The 24523-nt window shown below is 38.1% G+C and overlaps 1 protein-coding gene across 8 annotated transcripts in view; it reads left to right on the forward strand.

Moving 5' to 3' along the window:
* The window catches only part of LOC115263285 (tetraspanin-18), a 174516-nt gene that overhangs the window by 73914 nt on the left and 76079 nt on the right, over positions 1-24523 (forward strand). For all 8 annotated transcript variants that reach the window (XM_029866420.2, XM_062852785.1, XM_029866419.2 and 5 more), the window contains one exon: positions 7814-7845. The gene's annotated coding sequence lies outside the window, so the exon portion shown is untranslated. The remainder of the gene's footprint in view (positions 1-7813; positions 7846-24523) is intronic.

Consider the following 24523-nt stretch of genomic DNA (forward strand, 5'->3'; position numbering starts at 1 on the left):
TTTAAATTTTTTGAAAGTCGGTTTCGAAATCAGCACTAAATTGTGCTTCAAAAATTTTGGTCGTTGACAGAAGTTCACGACTTTCGTTTTATTTTGTAAACTTGTGTAATCATGAAATTTTTTTTCTGTATGGAGTTTCATTTACGCGGCCGCGTAAATGAAAACCGCGTAAAAAAAGACTCGGAGTTTTCGGCTATTCAGTCTTATGATTTCAAACGGTAGTTTGTTAACTGTCCGACGTTTCGGCTGTTCTTGGCAGCCTTCTTCTAGGGGAAATTAGATCTAATTTCCCCTAGAAGAAGGCTGCCAAGAACAGCCGAAACGTCGGGCAGTTAACAAACTACCGTTTGAAATCATAAGACTGAATAGCCGAAAACTCCGAGTAACAGAATCTACCAGTCGAAAACCACTGTAAAAAAAGACCTGACTGTATTTTAATGCCCAAAGAAGGTTAGCATCCCGAATAGAAATACAGTAGAAAAACCGTAGGTTGTATTGTAACAGTACTATTAAGAATCATATTTTTACAATTAAAACCTTTGTAAACACATAAATACAAAAACAATAAGATGAAATGTGATCAACCATACAGTGAATTGTAAATGAGATTTTGTCAATTAATTGTAAAGGTTGTTAAGTATCGTAAAAATACGTAAAATATATTTTTCGATATATACCATATAGACCATACATTTTATTGTAAATTAATTGTTAAATACTGCTACGTGGGTTCAAATATACCGTACATTGTATAGTATTTAATGTACTGTAAATATATTGTTTCGAATTGGTATTTCCCAGGTTATTTCACTACTTATTTTAAATACATTGAATTGAATGGTTTGGGAATGGTTCTCCTTTGTTATGTTGTACTGTTTAACATTATACAACCATATAATATTATGTTTTCTTATCATTTAGCTCCTGGTAATGGCATCTTTAGCAAAATAAGCCTGAAAATAAAGTTAAATAGAACTCTCTGATAGTTCGGACTAGAAGATATTAAGTTCAATTTTTTATAAAAGCGCTTTATGAATTTTCCAGCTAGGATTGGATAACTTTTCATATATAGGATCGCCCACGTCTAAGTCTGGGTAGTCTCTGATTGCCTTAACAGTTGAATCTTAGGTTCCCGTGCTCCACCAGCCAGATAACTAGGTTATGCTAACTAAGCATTATTTGTGACAAATGCTTCATCTCTAGATAAATCCCTCTAACCACTTCAAGTTTTCCTTCGAGATTCGCACACAGCAAATACTTAATCAAACTGATAGAAAACTGTTGTCACATTACAGTCAATCAAGCAGTGTTGTCACAGATGCTGCTGCGGCAGCCAATTCTTGACAGGACTTTCTCTTTCACTTTCTTAGAAATCCGCAACCCAAGAAAAGGGTACCAGTGTGGGTACGTATTTGCTGAAGAGGGCTTGTGGAAAACAGTAAAACTGCCATCAACCTTCCTCCCGTAGCTTTGCCCCATTAGCATTAGTCGTTGTCGTCAAAGTCCGTCTCGTCGACGACGACGACGACGTTTCACTCATCAAACCATTCCTCGGACTGATCACTAGGTGACGCGGAACTCGAAGGAACAACCACTATTGGCGAAAAATCCGTGCTCGACAGCTACAGTCTCGAAGAGGATGCTGCTAAACGCTGCTGTTACGATACTGAGTGTTACCACTCGGTTAAGAGTTGCACACTTTGAACCACAACACGGTCATAAAGAAAGCGAAAAGAAACGATCAAATCACCATAAATCCACGGTGTGTATACAGTGCTGCGCCTAAAGGGGCGATTCAAATATGACGTCCATCATTTTTCGGGAATTTTAGACCCCCCCTCCCCCCCTCTGTAACGCTTTTTCGTATACCTTATACATGGAGTGTCACACTTTCTCAAACCCCCCCTCCCCCCTAAACTATGGACGTCATTTTTGAATGACCCCAAACGACAACCCACTGTCGGACCGACCGTGGTTAGAAACATTTTTTCGTTTTATGTGGTCTAACAACTCTGATCACCACCTGCTTGTCGCAGCAAGCACATTCACTTTCCGTTTCCCTACAACCTATAGTTGGTATCAACGATGCTCTGCTTCAGCAATCCATCGCCCCTTGATCAAGACTCAAGTGCAATGCGATACTGGCACATGTAGGGTGACGCTAGCACTGCTAGATGAAAATGCTGCAGATATGATAGTCAAGCATCTCAGCTAGGTCCGTCCGTGTCCCGTAATTGTGGCATGTAAGGAAGTGACGATAACCGTATGAAGTCTCGTCGACTTACTAACAGGAATTAGAGGGTCATAAATAAACATGATTTTGTAACATTTTGCATCCAATATTTTCTATGTGTACAGCCACATTATCTTCTTTAGGATGTAAATTGACATGTTTGTTTATCTTTAGATTTTTCCTAGAGGATTTCGGCTTGCAGTCTGATAAATTGCGTTGATTAATTATTTATCATTGCCGACGTGTCGGTCCGGCTATTGGACCATCTTCAGGGCTCGATACGGTAATCAACAAGTTACACAATTTTGTATAAGTTTAAAACTGTCGGGTTGAAGAGGGTCACGCCGTCTGGTACACGTTTGGGCCATTCGTTCCGATCGGATTTGGGAAATCCCTAGCTGGCGCACGGGCACTACACTCAGCGAAGTAAACTACCGAAATTCATCAAAATACCTTATGAAATTTAGCCTTAACTGTAAAGTATGGATGCCATAAGAATTCCTTATGAAAATTAAACATGCTTATTATGACCTAATTACATAAGATAAACTTATGAAAAGAGCAGAAAAATCGTAAAATGACGCAGACTGGAATCGATTCATGAACGTCGAGATCACTGAGCTCGTGCCCAACCCACGTGGCTATCGACGCTTGAGAATATCTCGGTGCTAAATGTGCATAAAAGCCAAACTGTGAGTCGATTTTGCGTCATAAACCGACCTAATGAAATTCAATCTAGCCGTTATAAATTGTTTAAAGACCATTTCATAACTTAGACCTTATGATAATCTTAGGTTTATTTGCCTGAGTGTACCTGCTGGTGCAGATGGTATCTTAAGGTTGAAATTTTGCAGTTCAATAGTTATTTCGTGTCGAGTAAGAAACAGCTCTGCTCTCTAGTATCATTAGATGTGACCCTTTATACCATGTTGGCTACAAAGTAGCTTTATTCCAGCGACGGGTGTATAGTACAGTACCGTCTGCGACGGTTCTGAACGGATTTTTCCTCCAGTTTCACGTTTGGTATTTCTAGGTGTAGAGCTGTCCAATATAAAAAATACACTACACCGTCTTAAACCAGAGGTTGTACACGTAACACTCAGTGGCCCAGTGGAGATTTTTTTATTTGAGGAAAAGTTTTCCCCGACTGAAGCGGAAATCTAACCCACACTCCGAAGCTTACGAAACGTCTAGTCGCACAGCCACGATACCCACTAAGTGCTCTCAAATGTTCAAATTATCTGGAAAACTCTCAAAATGTTTTCCGATAGTTTTTATTAGAAAATACTCCAATACTCCTTCAGAAATTATAACGGCGGTTCAAAAAAATATCTTCCTCCTGGGCTTTCTTCGAAATAGTCTTCAAGATTTTTTTCAGAAATTTCCCTAGGAATTCATTTACGATATTTTTTTTCAAAAAACCTTCCAAAGATTCGTTCAGAAATTGTCTTTCTTAAAATTTTAAGAACTTTCTCAAGGGGTTCTTCCAAAAAATCTTCCAGAAATTCTTTCAAACAATCTTTCAGTGTTTCATTTGTAAATTTTCGCCAGAAATTCTTTCAAAAATTCCTCCAAAGATTTCTTGGGAAGTTTTACAACATATTCCTCAAGAAATTTCATCAGTGGTTCCTATAAAAGAAACTTCCATAGATTTCTCGATAATAACTGAAAGGATTATTTTTAAAAATTCTTCAGAAAATATCCAAGCAATTCTTCAACATTCAAAAATTTCGACATTGTTTTTTTTTTCAAAACCATCTCTAAAAAGTCTTACATGGATCCTCTCGAAATTACTCATAATAGCTTTCAGAAATTCTTCCAACGAAAATTCTCCAGGGATTCATTGAGAAATTCTTAAAAGTTTCCTTCAGGAATTCTTCCAAAAATTTCCTAAGGAAATCGCAAAAAAAAGCCTCCAAAGTTTCCTTCAGATAGTCTTACAGGAATCCCTAGAATACCAAAAATTCTCCAAGATATTCCTCGATTAATTTCTCCAAGGATTTTTTTTAGAAATTCCTCCAAGGATTCTATTTAAAAGTCCTTCATAAGGTATTTTTTTTTAAATCCTTTTAAGTGTCTTTTAAACATTCCTCTAGGGCGACTTTCAGAAAATTTCCCAGGGATTTCTTCAAATAATATTTCAACAATTCCTCCAAAAGTTTCTCCAAGGACTTCACTAGATAATCTGCTTCGTGATCAATTGCTTCAGAAATTATTTACTTCAGATGGATTACTTCAGTAATTCTTTCAGGGATTCTTTCCGAAGTACTTTTAGAGAATTTTTGATAAATTTATTCAAGGATGTCAATAGAAATTTCTTTAGAGATCCCTCTAGAGATTTGTACAAGGTTTGTTTGTAACAAATTATTCAAAGTCAAAATCTCCCAGAAATTCCTAAAGAATTCCTTCTGCTTGCACTTTTTTAGTAATTCTTGTACAGATTCCTCGATTAATTTCTCCAAGGGATTTCTTTTATTTCTGTGAAGATTCCTTTAAAACACCATCCAGGTATTCTTCCAGAAAATCCTGCAAGGATTTCTTCAGCTATTCCTCCAAGACGACATCCAGGAAATTTCCTTGGGATTTCTCCAAATAATAGTTCTCCTATTCCTCCAGATATTTCTCCAAGGATTTCATTCGAAAATTTACCATGGATTAATACAGAAATTACTTCAGAGTATCCTCGATACATTTCTTCAAAGATAACAATATAAATTTCTCTAGAGATTGCTCTAGAATTTTGTCCAAGGAGTATCTTATCAAACTGCTCCAGGGAAGAAAATCTTCCACTGACTCCTTCAAAAATTACAGAAATTACTCCAGTATTTCTTAACGATGTAAATGATAATCTTCCAGGGATTTCTTAAAAATGAACATCTTTAAGTGATTTATTAGGAAATTTTCGTCAGAAATTCTTTCGGAAACTCCTCCACGGATTTCTTGAGAAATCCCACTTGATATTCTCAAGAAAAACCTAATGATTCCTTTGAAAAATCTTCCAAAGATTTCTAGATAATATTTTTTTTTAATTCTTCAGAAAATTTTTCTGGAATTCGTTCGAAAATTCCTCTATGGATTCCTTCAAAACTTTCGACATAGCTTTTTCATGATTTTTTCCTTCACGTTTCTTTCAGAATTTTTTTCAGGGCTTGCTTACGAAAATCATTCAAGGATTCCTTGAGATACTTTCACGAATTCGTTCTAAAATTTGTCTCTAGAGAGTCATTGAGAAGTTTTTCCAAGTTTCCTTCAGAAATTCTTCCATTCATTTCCAGTTTCCAGTTTCCATTACAAAATATTTCAAGGATTCCTTGAGAATTCTTCCAAGAGTGTCTTCAGAAATTCTTCAAGGGACTTGTCGAATAATTTCACCAAGGATTAATTTTTAAGGCTTCCTTTAAAAAAAATCTCCAGGGATTCTTTCAGAAAATTCCTCTAGGATTTTTTCAGATATTCAGGAAATTTTCCAAGGAGGTTTTCAAATGATTCGAAAAATTACTCCAGAAGTTTCTCCGAGAATTTCACTGAAAATCTGTCACGGATGACATGAGAAATTTCTTCAAGGATTCTGTCTAAAATACCTTTAGAGAATCTTCTATATTTATTTTTCAATGATACTAATAGAAATTTCACTAGAGATTCCTCTAGATATTTGTCCAAATATTTTTTAACAAATTCCTCCAGGGAAAACATCTTCCACGGAATCTTTTAGAAATACAGGAATTTCTTCAGTAAATACCTTCAAAAAATCTTCCACAAATTCCTTAAGGATACATCCTGAGATTTTTTCCAGAAATTCTTCTAGATATTTCAAGGAATTTTCAAGATTTTTTTCCAAGAATTCCTCTAAAAAATCTTCTTGGAATTCTTTCAGAAAATCCTTCCAGGATTCCTTCAGATATTCCTCCAGAGCGACTTTTAAGAAATTTTCCACGGATTTCTTTAAAGAATAGCTCTACAATTCCTCCGGAAATTTCTCCAAGGATTTCATACAAAATCTGCCATGGATTGCTGTAGACACTTCTTCGGGTATTTTTTCAGATTATTTTCAGAGAATGCTCGATAAATATCGTAAAGGTACCAATAGAAATAAATTACAGAAATTTCTCCAGTATGTAAATCTTCTTACGATACCTTTAGGAAATTTACCAGAAATTTCTTCAAAAATTTCTCTGGAGATTCATTTGATAATTTCTCGAAAGGTTTCTTCAGAAAACCTTCTATGAATATTATCAGAAATTCCTCCTTAGATTCCATTAGTAAATTCTGCAATGGTTACTTAAGGATTTCCTCCATAGATTTCTTTCTCATTTTTTGTGGAGATTCCTCCAATTTTTTTAAAGATTTTATGGAACAAATCTTCCACAGACTTTTTCAGAAATTCTTCAAGAGATACTTTTAAAAAATTTCGAGAGATTACTCAAAATCTTTTCCGTTTAGAAATTTGTTTGAAAATTCCATCAGATTTTTTTCCAAGGATTCTTTTATCGGAAATTCATTAGGTTTCTTCAGAAATTCCTCTATTAATTTCACTAGAAAATCCTCCAAGGATTCCTTCAGAGTTTCTCAAGATTTTTTTCCTGAGATTCTTTCAGCTAGGGATTCCTTTGGAAAATCTTTCAGATATTAATTCCTTTACGCACTAAAATTATCCAGAAAAAATCTTCCATTGAATATTTCCGTAATCGCTCCCTGGATGCCTTTAAAAATAATCCCTGGATGTATTTGTTTTTTTCTTTGGAAGTTTCCTATAAAAAAAATCCTTCAAAAGTTTGCTTCAGAAATTCTCCCAGTGATTCCTTTGAAATTTCCTCCAGGGGTTTCCTCAGAAACCCCTGTAGAGAGTTTCACAGAAATTTCTCTATTAATTCCTTTAGAAAATCATTTTTCCATGCTTCATGGATTCCTTTAGAATTTCATCTAAAGATTGTTTCAAAAAATCTTCCACGATTTCCTTCAGAGCTTACTTCAGAAATTCCTTTGTTATATCTTGGGGTCTCCACTGGACTCCGGTTAGCCTAGTGGTTAAGGCTATGGATCGTCAATCCGGAAACGGCGGGTTCGATTCCCATTCCATCCCATGCAATGGTAGGCAACGAAAGCCCTTCAATTAATAACTGTGGAAGTGCTCAAAGAACACTAAGTTAAAGCGAGGCAGGCCAAGTCCTAGTGGGGACGTCGTGCCATAAAGAAGAAGAAGATCTTCCAGGGATTCTTTCAGAAATTCTTTCAGGGATTTCTTATGTTTCTGTCTATTTGGATTCTTTGAAAAATTCATCCACAAAGTTCAAAGACAAAACTTCGAAAGGACAACAAATAGAAGTGAATAATTTGGTGGAATAAAAGGTCGAAAGCTTATTTTCAAAAAATTGGAGCAATAATGTTTAACCTTTTGTCCTCTTGGTCTTTTGTAGCTTAACTCTATAATTTCTCCACGAACTCTTCGAGAAATGCATCCACAACTAAGGGAATCGTCGAAAAGGAATCGATCAAGCCACATGGGCGATAACAAAAATCATTGTCGAAATGTCAATACAATCCAGCAATAATTTTTAACTTGTATAATTTTTCTCATTTCAGATCAATCTACATCGTAGCTGTAGTGTCTTGCGGTAAGCAGTAATTTGCATTTCTTTATGTCATTTCATTGACTTCAGGTGTTACATAAACTCGCTTACTATTCAACAAGATACCTTTCTCCGGTACACCTACACGGTTTTCATATCACATGATCTTTCTTAAGTAATTTGTAGACACTTGCTATTCAGAGAGTATATCTCAGTAACAAAACCATTACATTCAACAGTCGAATCTAACTTTGACATAATCTGTATGCAGAAAGCGTTTCTATTCGTCGGAGGATACTCTGTCAATCTCAGCCGGACAGTACGTACTTGGGTGCGATTATCTTTCGGTATCATCTATCGGCATCCTCTCTGTTTACACGTATCTTACGAAACGACCCAATCGGTATGTAAACCCCTAAGTGCACCATTGAAAGGGTCCCCGGTGAAGAAAGCAAACACCTGACTCCACCACCGCCCTCCGGTCAGCCCATATTCCCTATACAGACAGTCATCAGTGGAACCTATTGATTTGAGCAATTAGCATATGGGCGCACACTTTACGACTTTCACGATCATGACTCCCCATGGCCCACAGACAGAGACGTGCTCAATGGGGACAAGTGACCAGGCCGCCACGGCTAGGAAGATCCATCCACGAACCTCGGCATCTACGGTGCGCCGCCGAGGTTTGGGTTTTAAATTACAACTCACGTTACAATTACATACTCTCTACTTATTCGCTTCCATCGCTCGATGGTTGGCTGGGGGTGCCCTCCCTTGAGGCCAAGCCACGCCGGTCGGATCCGAGGTGAGACTTTCTAAAATCGAACCATAGGATCGACGGACGTCCACCGACAGACAAAAGCCCACCGACCGCCGTGATAGGGACTGATGCCTGGCTGGCTGGCTGGTTGCCGCCCGGTAGTGGGCACCCTGGCTCACAGATGGATCGATCATATGCATGCAGATGTGATGCAAGTTTTACCTTCGTGAAAGGGTCTCTCGTCTAGCCACGTAGTTATCGTAATGCTGCATGTAGTTCAGTTCAGTTTGATAATGTCGGAGATATCGGAAAGGGTCCACTTTTTGCTTGTTTGATGTTGATGGCTATTTGAGTTCATAATCAATCACTGTCGACACTTCATGAAATGGGTGAATGAAGGGTGCACCTAATGGGAAACAGTAGAAACTAATCAAACCATTTTGAAAATATTATGCCATGATCCTCATTTATGGACACTTGGCATAACATAATATTCATTGAGAAATACAAGCTACAACTTATTGCTTGTTGAACCAGGTTCCCGGAAGATGAATGGAAATGTAGATTGTACCCGTAGCTTTGTTGTTAGAATTCCTAACACCGAAAATTCTTTTGAAATAAGCGGTTGATTGATAGTCGAGCAAACGAGCATACGTGCAAAAATATTTCCGCCAGCAGTGGAGGTAACAGCTCCTTTTGTTTTTTTAAAACAAATTGTACAATCTATGCCCATACGGCTGCTGGCAAGCAATATTGAAACTCATTCAATTAATATGTTTATAATTGATGTGATTCAGGTAGCATGCCTTCTTCCGATTTTTATTTTCTAGCAGAATAATTTCAAAGAAAATCTCAAACTATGGCTGAAGTAGTTTTAGTTGGAGTAAAACTATAACTGGACCATGGGCGTAGCCAGAGGGCGGCAGGGGGGAAAGGCGGTCCCGGATTTTTTTAAAATTCAAGTCAACTCAAAGATTATCAAGCATTCAGAGTTCAAGAAAAAATATTTTAAAAAAATCAACTATTCTAATAATTAGGATTTTTATTTACAATGATCAAACAATTTTTACTCGGGAAACCCATGGAATTTCGCCAAGGATTTCTTCAAGAGAACCACTTCAATTTTATCATATATGTAGTTTTACCATAAAATAAGATTGGTTGAATGGCTAAATTTTGTGATGTTTATTCATGGAATACAAAAACAGCTTGCCATTTTTTTCCAGATATACTAGAAGTGGTTACGGTAGGGAAAAAGAAGGACTTTGTAGAAAATATACTGCTACAGAGAGCAGTTATGTGCTACTGCTACATGAATTTTCACTAGTATTCAATTCAAACAAACGTCATGCTAAGAGTAAAATACCTGGGATTTCTTTACGATTTTTTTCTCCAGAAATTCTTTTAGGCATTTATTCAGGAACTTCTCCAGGGATTTTCTCAGAAATTCCTCAAGGGACTTCTCTAGATGTTTCTCCACCGCGAGTTCTTCCATGGGCAGCTTGCAGGGTTCAGATATTTTTTTTAGGGTTTGCTCGAAGAAATGTTTCAAGAATTCCTCCCACGATTCCTTCAGATTTTTTTACAGATACATGCTTCTGCAAGGATGCATCGACGAACTCCTCCACGATTTTTTTCATAGCTTTCTTCAGTGATTCCAGCATGGATTGCTCCAGAATTTCAAGAATTCCTCTATGGGTTTCACCAGGCATTCCTCCGGGAATTTCTCCTGAGATATCTTTAGAGGTTCCTCCAGTGATTGTTCCTGTGCATTTTTCAAGGATTCCTCCAGGAATTTCTCCAGGGATTCTCAAAGTAATGTCAACAGAAATTCTTTTAGGTATTTCTGCAAGTTTCCTTCAGAGATTTCTTCAGGGATTTCGCCATATATTTTTTTTCAATAATTCCACAAGAGATTGATCCAATAATTCAATCTGGAATAAATCCAAGTATTTCAGCAGAAATATCTTCCAGAAACCATAACAAGAAATTTTACCTGGATTAATATTAATCCAGGAGTTCCTTAAAATACTGTACAAAACATTGTTTTGGGAGTCCATCCACAAATTCCAACAAAAATTCGTCTAAAAACTATTGCAGACATGGATTCCTTCAAATTGTTTTCCTACAGAAATTCTTCCAGTAATTTGTTAAGAAAGCTTTCCTGGGATTTCCTAAGGAATTCCTCATGGAATTGCTTCTGGGATTCCTCAAGATTTTCCTTCAATAATTTCTTCAGGGATTCATCCGGGAATATCTTCTGTGTTTCTTTCAGGAACAACTCCAGGGATTATTTTAAAAATTCCTCCGAAAATTCCCCCAAGAACACTTTTTAGATTTCCTTCAGGATTTCTCTTCTCTTGGAATTCTTTCAGGAACTCCTCCAGGAATTAATTCAAAACCTTTACCGGAACTGTTTAGGGAAACCTTGGAATTTCTTCCAGGATTCCTCCTGGGGTTTCTTCAGGAACTCCGGCAGGGATTTTTTAGGACATGCTACAGGGATTTCTTAAGGAGTTCCTCCACGAACTCGTCTTAGAATTCCTTCAGGATATCTCCAAGGATACCACCAGCAATTTCTTCTTGGGATTCCTCTACGAGTTTTTTTTCAAAGATTCCTTCAGAAATTATTTCAGGGATTCCTCTGGGAATTGCTGCAGGGATTCCCCCAAAAACTCATCCAGGGTTTCCTTTAGAAATGCCTCTAGAGATTCCTCCGGAAATTCCCCCTGGAATTCTTCTGTAAATTCCTCTAGGAGTATTTCTAGAGATTCCTCCGTTAATCCCAACAGTCATTCTATTGTGATATCCTCCAGTGATTCCTCTAAAAAATTGTGCAGGGCTTAACTCGGGAATTCCTTCTGTGATTCTTTCTGGAACAACTAATTTTAAAAAATCCTCCAAAGATTCTCCCAGAAACTCTTCTTAGGATTTCTCCAGGAATTCCTCCTTGTATTTTTCAAGGAACTTCGCCAGGAATTTATTCAGATCTTCCTCCAGGAATTGTTCAGAGATTTCCTTAGTAATTCCTCTTGAAATTGCTACCGGGATTCGTTCTGGAGTTTCTTCAGGAACTCTTTTCTCCAGAATTTGTCCATGAATTCTTGCTGCTATTTCTCCGGGAATTATTTCTGGTATTCCATTCAACTGTGGGATTTGTCTAAAATTTCCTCAAGAAGTTTAACTAGAGATTCCTCCAGAAATTTCGAGGATCCTTCCAAGAATTCCTACAATATTCATCCAGGGTTTCCACAATGCATTCCTTCAGGATTTCCTCCAGGCATTTTTCCAGAGATTCCTCCAGTAATTGCTTCCGGGATTCTTCCAAGAATTCCACCAGGAATTCCTGCAAAAAAATATCCAGGAATTCTTTAACGGACTCCTCCAAAAAAATCCAGATACTCCTACAGGAATTCCTCCAAAGATTTCTCCATGGATTACTTCAGGGAATCCTCCAAGAATTCCACCAGGAATTCTCCTAGGCATTCTTCCAGGAAATTTTCCAGGCATTCTTTCAGGGATTCCTCCTTGGATTCTTGCAGAGAATTTCTTCAGGGATTCATCAAGAAATTCCACCAGGAGTTAATCAAGGAATTCTGTCATAAATTACGTCAGCAATTAATCCAGGAATATCTTCAGGAAATCCTTCAGGGATCCCTTCAGAAATCTTTCCAAAAACTTCTCTAGGAATACCTTCTGGATTATTTTCAAGAATTCCTCCAAGAATTCTTCGAGATTTTCCTCCAGGAATTGCTCCAGGAGTTCCACTAAAAATTCCTCCAGGAACTTTTTCAGGGATTTTCCAGGGATTTCTCCACGAGTTTCTCCAAGGATTCCTTCAAAAATTGCTTCGAGGATTGCTCCAGGAATTCCTCCAGAAATTTCCCTAGAAATTCCTTAAGAAATTTCTCAGGGGATTTTTTCAGAAACTTCTTCCAGAGCTTCTCTAGAGATTCCCCCAGAAATTCATACAGTAATTGTTGCAATAATTCATCCAGATATTCCAGATATCCACAAATATCTTCAAGGATTCCTTCAGCAATTTTCAAAGGAAAACCTGCAGTAATTTCTCCAGAAATTCCTCCAGGATTTTATCCAGAAATTTCTGAAGGAATTTCTCCGGGAATTACTCCAAGAATTGTTTCAGTAATTCTTCCAGCTATTTCTCTAGGAATTGATCAAGGAATCGCTCCTGGACATTCTTGTCAAAAATTTCTCCAGGAATTTTTCCAGAAAATCTTCTGAGGATTTTTCCAGAAAATCTTCTGAGGATTTTTTCAGAAATTCTTCCAGGAAACTCTTTAGGAATATCCTCAGGAACTTTTCAGAGATTTCTCCAGTGATTCCTCCATGAATTTCTCCAAGGATTCCTCCAGGAAATCCTCCAGCAGTTCCTCTAAGGATTCTTCCAGCAAATCCTCTTGGGATTTCTTCAGAAATTCTTAAAGGAAATTTCAGGGGGAATACCTAGAGGAATTTTTTAGGAATTCCTCCGGGTGTTCTTCCAGGAATTTCTATCCGGATTCCTCCAGGGACTTCTTAACAAATGTCTACAAGGATTCTCCGCGGATTTTTTTAGGGATTCCTTCGAGGATTTCTTCAGGAACTCCTCCATAAATTCCAATAGGAATTCCTGCAGGATTTTCTCAAGGATTTTTTTTTCAGAAATAGATAAATAATAGAATAGGAATAGAAATCTCACAGAATTCCTCTAGAAATTCATCCAGTAATCCAGGAAATCCATCATTGATTTCTCCAGCAATTGCCACAGGAATACCTCTTTCAGGCATACCTCCAGGATTATATCTAGGAATTTCTCCAGGAACTCCTCCAGGAATTAATCCAGGAATTACCCCAGGATTTTTTTTCAGAAACTGCTCCTGGACATCCTTCAAAAAATTATGTCAGGAATTCCTTAAGGCATGTCTCCAGGAATTCCTTCTGAGATTCTATCAGGAATTGCTTCAGGGATTCCTCCAAAGATTTCTCTATGAATTTCTCCAGAGATTTCCCCAGGGATTCCTCCAGGAAATCCTGCAGCAGTTCCTCTAAGGATTTTTCCAGGAAATTCTCTAGGGATTCCTTAAGAAATTCTTCCTAGAAATTCTCCAGGAATACCTTCGGGAATTTTTCAGGGATTCCTTCAGGTATTCCTGCAGGAATTTTTCCAGTGATTTCTCCAGGAATTTCTTAACAAATTTCTTCAAGGATTCCCCCAGGGATTCCTTTGAGGATTTCTCCAGAAATGCCTCCAAAACTTCCGCTACAAATTCGTCCAGGAATTTCTCAAGGGATTTTTTCTTCAGAAATAGAAAAATAACAGAAATACAAACAGAAATCTCCCAGAATTCCTCTGGAGATTCCTCTAGATATTCATGCAGTAGTTCTTTCAAGAATTCCTCTAGAGATTTCTCCAGCAATTCCCACAGGAATACCTCTTGGAATTCCTTCATTCATTACCCCAGGATTTTATCCAGGAATTCCTCCAAGACTTTCTCCAGGAATTGCTCCTGGCATCCTTTGGAAATTATGTCAGCAATTCGTCTAGCAATTTCTCCAGGAAGTCCTCTAGGGATTTCTTCGGAGATTCTTCCGGGAAATTCTCCAGGAATACTTTGAGGAATTTTTCCTTCAGGCATTCCTCCTGAATTTCTCCAGAGATTCCTGCAGAAATTGCTTCAGGGATTCCTCCAGGGGTTTCTCCACGAATTTCTCCAGGGGTATTCCCAGAGGTACCACCAGGGAATCCTCCAGAAATTCATTCAAGGGTTCTTCCAGAAATTTCTCCTGGAGTTTCTCAAGGGATTTTTTTCAGAAATTTCTCCAGCAATTCCTCTCAGAGTTGCGCTGGAGATTTTTCCAGGAATTCTTCAAGGGGTTGCTCCAAGAATTCATCTAAGAAATTTCTCAAGGAATTTTTCTAGAGATTCCCGCTGGGTCTCATCCAAGAATTTCTCTAGGAATTACGCCAAGAATTTGTTCAGAAGTTTCTCCAGGCATTCCTCCATGATTCTCTCTAGAGATTTTCCCAGGAATCGCCTCACGAATTCCTTCAAGAATTTCTCCAAGAATTCCTCCAAGGATTCCTTCAGAAGATTTTCTCTAAGAATTCCTCCAGAAATTTCCTATGGAATTTTTCTAGGCATTCCTCGCAGAATTCCTCCAGGAATTTCTCTTCGAAGAAATCCTCCAGAAATTAATTTAGGATTTCCACAAGAGATCTCTTCAGAAATTTCACTAGGTATTCATCCCATAACTTATCCAGGAATACCTTCAGGTATATTTCCAGAAATACTTCAGGGATTCCTTCGGAAACTCCTCTAGTGATGGCTTCCTCTAGGCATTCCTGTAGGAATTGCTCCATGGATTTATCTAGGTGTTTCTTCAGGGATTTTTTCAGGAAGCCTTCCAGGGATTGCTGCGGGAATTCTTCAAGTGATTTCTTCAGAATTCCTCTCAGGTTCTTTTCAAAAGTTCATTTAGAAATTCCTTCGCAAATTTCAGAAGTCCTTCAATCATCTTTTCAGGGGTGTATCCAAGAACTTGTAGCCGACACTGGTCGATCTGGAAATAATCTTTGCGTCTTAAGCACCACTCCGTGAGGAGACCGCAAGACGAGTTAAGTTTGCCCGGTTGAGACCCGTTCAGGGCGAGTCCATTCAAAATGCTTGAAGAAAGCCAAGATCGAGCCAGTTCGCCTACTCACTACTCCAGAACTGGGGTAACTACCCGACACAACCAACATAACTTCTAGATTACCGTCACCGTACTACGTCTCCAAAGAGCGGTGAGAGATCACCCATACCTAAAAACGTTGCAACGAGGGGAAATGTTGCACGCTATATTCTCATCACTGGCGGCTTCAATCCCTTCCCGCCAGAGGCGCAACCAAGGTGGAGGAGAAAAGTACAAACAGATTCAAATCGACACGTTTTTCTAAAGCGCGACACTTCCACTGAGGTTGACGGTTCGGACGAAATTGAATCAAAGCCGTGACCCTCAGATTAGGGAAGGTGACCTCGGTCGAGTCCAGCGGATACTCGAATTTCCCGCGACATTCTTCGAAATAGTTCGTTAATCTAGAAGAATATGCTGACCGATCGCTCAGGTTTCGCGTTCGGCCGCAACCTTTTCTCTCTCGACTTTCTCCAAAAATTCCGAATGGACTTGACCTTCTGAGACAGTTTTCAGGGCCGAATGCAACCATTAATAACGCCTGTAGCCGATTATGTCGGTAAATCTAAAGTAAGCGACGGTCTACCTTAAGGCGTGTTGCAGATCTTTAAAATTAGATCGATTTGGGTGGTGGAATGTCTGGTTTAATTGAATAATTACTATAGTACATGGAGCAAAGGCTACAAACTTCCCCAGGATTACCTGATGATTTATTTGATTTTTTTGAAGAATTTCTGAAGAAATTCCTCCAACGAACAGAATGGACGCATACAGGAAATTCTTGGTTAGTCCTTAAAAGAGTTCGTAATTTCCAAAAGAGTTCAGCTTATTAGGTAAATAAAAAATTTTAATCTTCTAGAAATTGGTCACCGCTACCAGCACCACGTTGATTTGTGTAGATAACATATTGTACAAAATTCAACAGCGTGGCTACTGTAACCCTTCAGCAGTCACGCTGTTGTATTTTGTACAATATGTTAAAAAAAAGTTCACCTACCTAATGCTTTTAGAATATAATGTTATTATATTCAATTTCATCGTGTTGCGTTTAGTTATTTGCAACTAGCTTTTAAGCTAGTAGGTAGAAATTTATTAAGGGTGCTTGAACCCCCCCTGACCGAAAAGCTGGCTATGTCCGTGTACTGGACTACGTTTTGCGAATGAATACAAATGAATGTTTGAACATGCAAATAGGGAATTGAATTAAAAACGACAAAGTAGCATGGAACGCACTCACCAATTCATTAACAACGATTCATTGTTCCATCGCTGGCCGGAAGAGAACTAACTTGAGTGAAAAGCGATGCACACACGAGACATCATTTTCCGATTACCAGGAAGAAGCAATTCCAGAGGATTCAAATAAAACATAAAAAAAACATATAAGAAACACATTCAAATAATTAACTATAATGATTAGAACAATTCTGTATCTGTGTACATGAAAGGTCATTCAAAGCCTTTGCAAAATAATAATGTCTATTCTTCGTTGTTTTTTCGACCAGGATGCAGTTAATCATGGTTTTTAATTATTATTGGCTGTTTTTGTCCACATAAATTAGCTGTTGTCGACTACAACCGACGAAGCGCACAATCGCAAGGCAACGACAATAATGGCCGTTAGAGAATAGACTCTAGCTCGATTTGGTATTTTCTTGTAAGAAGCCACATGCCTACCACTCAATGCAGCAGAGTGGTGGAGCTAAAGTATATCGCGGAAAAAAACTGATCCGTTAGGTGCTACGACATTTCACATTTATCTTTCACCGTGTTTTTCGCGATTCTTTCCCGACCAACAGTGATAGTCGATTTTCGGCTTGTCTTCTTTGTGCTCCCACCTGTATGAAGGTACGTACCTACCTACCGTCAAGTCACCATTCACCGTGGATTTAAGAAAATTTGAGGCGAATAAAGGCTGTCGTTTCACATCAATCTTATAAACATTGATGGTACCGCTGTTAATTGCCTTCATTATAGGTTAGAATTAAATTAATAACTACTAAAGTAGAAAATTTTTCACAAAAATGGATGATATAGTACATTTAGTAGAGGATGGGAAGGTCGCCTAATTCCGTGGTAGGTCACCATTCACCGTGGTAGTAGGTACCCATTCACCGTGTATCAGAAGATTTTTTTTCTTTTGTTTTAAAATGATCAAAACCAACTAGCAAAGTCAATTCTCTTCGTTTATATTCATTTTAAGTAATAACTTGCAAGTTTTATTTAGAAAAACGAATTTTCAAATTTTCATTTTTTTCTACTTATATGGGGCAACATGGGCCACGGTGAATGGAGACCATTGATTTTTAGGGTACCCATTTACCGTGCCCTTTTGTTTCAATAAAAAAAATGAGTGGAATCGTACTTTCTTGGTAAACTTACTTCGATAATGCAAAATAGATACCTGATAGGTGAATTTAATTGCTTCTTGGTGAAATAATATCGTTACTACATTTAGTTAATCGCTTAAATCACGTAAGCGCAGTTTTTGTTTTTTTACTACGAATGCAGTGACTGAGCTAAATATTGCTTCATATAAACACATTTTAGGGTCAAAATGGTACTGTAAACAGTTTCTAACCCGCGTTTTGACATGATAACAATCCATTAGTGTTGTATTGGTGAAATTAAAGTGAAATTGTCATACCATTCCATTGTAATATGGAAATAATGAAAAAATATTCGGAGGCCCACGGTGAATGGAGCCCCCACGGTGAATGGCGACTTGACGGTATAATCATTGCTGACAATGACCGCCAAAGTGGGAGTGATCGCAAAACCAGCAAAACCCTTTCGCCAAGTAGCACTTGAAGGCGGTGATAGCTTTTTGGCTCATCGCAACGTACAGCTTGCTTACGCTCTATTCTTGGTCATATGAAAGAGCTTTGAAGTAGGTTTTCGCTACGGTTTCTGTGAGATGATTATTGCCTTTCTTGTTGTGTTGACTGCCGGAATGCCTGTGAATTGAATAGAGAGAACGTAATAAAACAAATGACCGGGTGCCACTTTACTTCTATTGAAATGAATCGAGCGGGATGAATTTGACCTGAATGTACCTGTATTTGCTCGTTTTTTTCTTCATATTTTTAGTCGAGCTGGCAAAACTGCCGATGTTAAGCTAAAAAAAAATATTATCACCTCGACTGAATTGGGAAGAATTCAAGTTAAAACAGTGTTTGAGCATCAAGCTTTGTACAATCGAATGTAAGTTGCGCGATGTAAACATACATTTGTGCAATACAAAAATTGCATATAGGGTAAATGTACCAATAGTGGTGCTATTAGTAGCTCCTTGTAGTAAAATAATTGAATAAAATTGATAATACCACAAAATAAAAAGTCTGAAAGCGTTAATCGGTAGTTTTCCACTTGAATTTGCTAGTAAAAATGTAAAAACCATTGTTTATTTCAGTTTTTGCTAATAAATCACTTGCACCAACTATAGGTACACGGTTCCTATTATGGAGGTAAATTTAACATTGGTTCCTATAGTGGCGCATCCCATTGAATTCTTATGAGACCCACCACTATAGGAACACTACCACCACTATAGGTGCAAGGGAGCAAAAAAAAAAAGGAAAATATTTGTTTAAAATAGGTTTTTCAACAAATCCTGAACACAAAACTGAATTTATGTTATTAATTGTGTATGATGCATCTATTGAAAATGGCATTTGCATGCTTTTTGGTTGAAATAGTGCTCAATTGACACTACCACCACTATTGGTACTACCTCCACTAAGGGAGCTTTTACCCTATCTAATATTATGCATGTTTTATATTTGTAACTAGGGAGAGGGAAAACCCTCTCTGAGCGATTTAGACATCTTTCTCACATGTATGAGCATGAGCATGAGATGACCGTACAATTCGTAGTTGCTTCTCCGTTACTGAATAGAACAATCAGAATTGCACAGGAAACCAACAGATGGGACCTGGTGACCGAATAGAAAGAACTTCATCCTGGGCGAATGCCCTCTATCGCCTTGACCTGTGGCCAGGTAGAATTTCTGCGCACTTCCTTTATTTCCTTGTTGAGACTGCGCCGCCATGAGCCTCTGGGTCTGCCTCTGCTGCGTTCCAATCTAACGCCTGCTTGCATATTTCGTTCCAGCCCCTGCGTAGAGTATGGTCAACCCACCTCCACTTTCGCTCCCGAATTTCTGTCGCTATCGGCTTTCGATGACATCGACGATGGAGCTCCCCCTTGGAGATCCAATTGTGAGTCCACCATGCACGAATTATATACCATTGGCATCTTTTGATGAAGACCTGTGTTCTCCACTGATACACACCAGGTTTCACTGGCGTATAGCAGCACTGATTGCACGTTCGAGTTGAAAATTCGGATTTTGGTGCGTCGACAGATCTGGTTGTTTATCCATACATTTCTTAAACCCCCAGAAACAGCCTTCGCCTTCTTGATCCGTGCACCTATGTCGAGTCGATCTTGGTTCCGCCGTCGGCTGCCATTTGGCTACCAAGTATTGGAAGCTTTCAACATTCTCCACTGCTTGCCCAGCTACGGTAAAGCTGGAAGGGTTGACCGTGATACATCCAACGATTTGGTCTTGTTTACGTTGATGGTCAGACCTGCAGCTAAGGAGCGATTGGCAAAATCATCCAGAATATCCGCAGCACAGTTCTCCAGCTCCTCAACGAAAGGTCTTTCCACCGCATTCCCTCCAGTCGGCGTGTGTTGAATCGGCGCCCAGATCCTGGCAATGCTCAGTGTTCTGGACATCAAGAAGGCTCTTTGTCCATTTTCGGCTGATACAGGTGTGGTCGATTTGATTTTCCGTGACGCCCTGGTCGATGGGGAAAGAGCGATCTCCCAGTCACCATGTCATTGTTGCCACAAAACTCTGCAAACAGCTCCATTCTCGCTCATTGCTCCGACACACTGGAGGATAACGTGCACTGGCCGACTGCAGAGGCACGTTATCCTCCATTTGAGAAAATTGTGACATACATAAATGACGTGCTCATAGTCCGAGCTGTCGAAACCAACCTTCGAGTTGAAGTCGCCCTTTTGATTCTTGATATCACCTTTTGGAATCTTGTCCACGACAGCATTCAGTTGACTGTGAAAGCTCTCTTTATCTTGCAATTCGACAGCATCGATTTAAGGCGCGTAACATTGGATCATGGTAAGGTTTCGAACCCGTGTTCTGAATCTGGGCAAAATTATCCTCTCATTAATAGGTTTCCACTTCATGAGCGTAGCGTGGCCGTGAGCGCTGGGCAGGGAACCAATTCCACGTTGACGAGGGGCGTGTTCGCCTCGTAGGCAAGAGTACAGCAGAATTTGACCCGAACAATTGGTGTTCTCCAAAATTCGGCCAACGGACTTCGCTTGATCCTGGGATCTCAAGCTTTATAAGGCATTCCTCCTTTGCAAGTGGTGCCAGTTTACCCTATTGGGCTAGGGTTAGTACATTCCAAATTCCAATTCTTGTCCGTTGTTTGCCTAAGGTCCCCCATCCGCCGTGGTGGGGCTGACACCTTAGGTATAGTTTCCGGTGGAGGAGCATTTCATGCTCAGCCGCTGAATGCCAGAACAGACGTTATTTGAGCAGCACCTGCTTGGTGAACAGAGGCTCGGGACGTATCTCCTCAATCTAGCTGAAGTCAGAAGGATAACAGTGCCCAGCAAAGCACATAACTATTAGCTGGAGGTATTTGACATCGCTTAACCCGTGGAAGCATGAGGTAGGAACATGTGAGGACCAGAGCTATGTTGAACGTCTTCCTTATAGACTCACTGTTTTGCAGACCATTTCTCTGTGTTACCTGCTTTAAAACATACACAATTATACAGAATTATTCACCTATTATTCAACCTTTAGTCAAATAACTTTTGACAGCTGACGCAAGTAAATTTTCGTAGAGTTCACATCGCTTCTTCAATTCAGGCTTAGTTAAACTTTATTATTAAGACACAACAAGTAATGCTCTCGTTTTCGAGTTTTCGAGGATATGCACACCGTTGTTTGGGGTGTAGATGCTGAGACGAGTGACTACTGTTCGTGCAGTTGAAAATCGGAATTTTTTACACGCGAAAATCGGATTTTCTCCTACACCGTTCGTCGGGCAAAGTGCGCTGGATAAAGGGCCAGAACGCTGCATTCGACGTTAAATCACGTAAAAAATGGACAAAACTGTTTCTTGGATTTTTTACTTACAAATATACATGAAGATTTCTGTGTGACGGAATCTCTTGATCCTTTATGGAAAAATGAAATATTTCATACGGCAATTGAGTACTCTGTATTTGTACATAATAATTGTAACCCCTTCGACTGTGAATTCGAAAATGTATTGGATTTTCATAAAGCAAACTTTGACAACATTAAGGCTAAGTTAAATAGGGCTAACTAGCAATCCGTTTTGAGGAGTCAGACAAATATTGATTGCGCTGTGGATGTCTTCTATAAAATTTTATCAGATATTATTAAAGAAGAAGTTCCACTCACGAAAAAGCGACGCAATTACAACTCCAAAAATCCTGTTTGGTTTACCAAAGAAATTCTAAATTTAAAGAATCGAAAGCAAAAGGCTCATAAAACCTACAGAAAATACGAAAATCAAGATAATTTGGCGAAGTATTTGAATATCTGCAATCAACTAAATACAGCAACTTCTTCCGCTGTTTCAGATTATAACGAAAAAACCGAAAGTGAAATCAAATCCTGTCCAAAAAACTTTTTCAATTATGTAAAGTCTAAACTTAAGTCAACAATAAGCTTTTCCTTCAAAATGACATTAGACGAGAAAGATGGAGATAATTCAGAGATTATTTGCACTCTATTTGCATCATTCTTTCAAGAAACCTACACAAATCATACTGACAACGATCGTGACTTTGAATATTTTTCATATTTCCCTGATTTTCCAAATGATGTAGGTGTTAGTCACATTAACGTTAATAGTTATTTATGTAACAAGTTGCAAAAAGTTGATTTTTTCAGCACGAGTCGTACATTTATCCAACGAGGCTTGCCGAGTTGGATAAATACGAAGAGTGCTGAAAAAATCGAGTTTTGCAACGAGTTCCATACAAAATTTTATGCAATGATTTTTTCATAATGCAACCCATTTGAGTTGCATAATGTTCATAATGCAACTCAAATGAGTTGCATTATGAACATTATACAACTATTTTTCATTATGCAACTCATTTCAGTTGCATAATGAACAAGTTCGAAAAAATTGGTCATTATGATACCAAAATGGGTTATATAAAATATAAATTATGATACTGAATTGCATAAAGATATTTTAGATAAATTAAAGGATCTAGACACCACAAAAGGATCAGGTCCAGATGGAATTCCACCATCATTCTTAAAACCATTAGCAATAGAACTTACAACTCCATTATTTTGGTTATTCAACATGTCGCTAAAAGCTGGAAAATTCCCGCTGGAGTGGAAAAAATCTTTTTTGATACCAATCTATAAGTCTGGTAAAAAATCCGATGTTCGAAATTATCGTGGAATTGCAATCATTTCATGCATTCCAAAACTTTTCGAATGCATCATTAACAAAAATATTTTCTCTCAGATCAAAAATAGAATAACTATTGCCCAACATGGTTTCTTTAAAGGTCGCTCAACGGCTACAAATCTGCTGGAATTTGTCAATTACTCTTTAAATGCAATGGATAATGGTAATCGTGTTGAAGCACTTTACACTGATTTTAGCAAAGCATTCGATAGACTGGATATTCCTATGTTGATTTTCAAGCTCGCAAAAATGGGAATTTTGACTAGGCTCCTCGGCTGGATTGAGTCGTATTTGACTGATCGCCAACAGATAGTTCGATTCAATGATAAAAAAAATCAAAACCAATCAAGGGCACATCTGGTGTTCCCCAAGGTTCACACTTGGGACCCCTGCTTTTCATTTTAAACGTTAACGATATTTCTTTTATACTACATAAACTGAAAATTCTCATATATGCTGACGACATGAAACTGTTCTTAGAAATTAAAATAAAGATGATGTCCATACATTTATAAATGAAATACAAATCTTCCACATATGGTGCTCTAAAAGTTTGCTGAAATTAAATGTTAAAAAATGCAATCATGTAACTTACAGCAGAAAACGGCGCAGTATCATAACGTCCGAGGCCATAAAGTCCCAGGACTTTATGGCGCATTTTTCCGGGGCATAACGTCCGAATTTGCAGATACGCCACGAAGTCCAAGTTTTTCCTCTTCCTTCTTACGAAGCTCGTTGTATGTTGATCAACATTCAGACGTTGAAAGAACGACGAGACTATGCTATGGTTTCATTTGTTATGGATATTGTTTCACAGAGAGCTGATTCACCTGAATTATTATCCAAATTGAATTTTTATGCTCCCAGCCGGCATTTGCGAGATAGGAACTTGTTCTCAGTGGAACGTCATCATGCAGATTATGCTAAATATGGACCGCTAAATCAAATATGTCCACTTATAATCGACATTGTGAAACAATTGACGTGAACATGTCTCGAACGCAGTTAAAGAAATATTTCCATAACATTCGAAATGGTAGAAGTTAAGCAATATAGGGTAATTTTTCTATATGTTACCATTATTTGTGAAATGATTATAAAAAAGGAATAGATGGAAGAACAATAACATATTATTATAAAAAGATTTTCACTAAAAATATTAATGTATATGTTAAGTTGACGATGAATTTTAAACGGTCTACATTTGATTGACGGCAAATAAATAAATAAATAAATAAATTGTTAGGTTTTACGTATGGGTTTGGAGAAAAATCGATTTTTGCGTCTGAGGATACTTCGGGTTTCAACCGCGATGACAATATAAATCAGGAGATTCGAAGCTCAATTCCCAGTTTTCCTTTAGATTATTTTTTTAATTCCTGAACATCACTTCTAGAAATAGAAAGCCGTAAATGGTAAAAATTAGTCTCCGTTTTTTAATTGTTTGATTACTGATTAAGCGCCTATTAAGCCTTAACCCTCTAATACCCAACCCCGCTTCTAGACGGGGTATAGTTTCAGGATTTTTGTAATTTTTGTTTCGTGAACAATCAAAATGTTTATATTTTTGGCTGATATTTAGGACTGTTTTGTATATCTCAAAATGGTTTTTGGTGTTGTTTAAAGCGTATTTACATTTTTAAAAAATAATTGAAAAATTAATGTTTTAGTCACCTTTCAGAAGTCATTGTATATTTTGTATTGAATCGCTACAATTAACATATTTGAATTTTTTCCCAAATCATTCTATCATAGTTAAATAATTTAAGGGAGACG

This window comes from Aedes albopictus, chromosome 2, assembly GCF_035046485.1.
Source record: "Aedes albopictus strain Foshan chromosome 2, AalbF5, whole genome shotgun sequence".
NCBI lineage: Eukaryota > Metazoa > Arthropoda > Insecta > Diptera > Culicidae > Aedes > Aedes albopictus.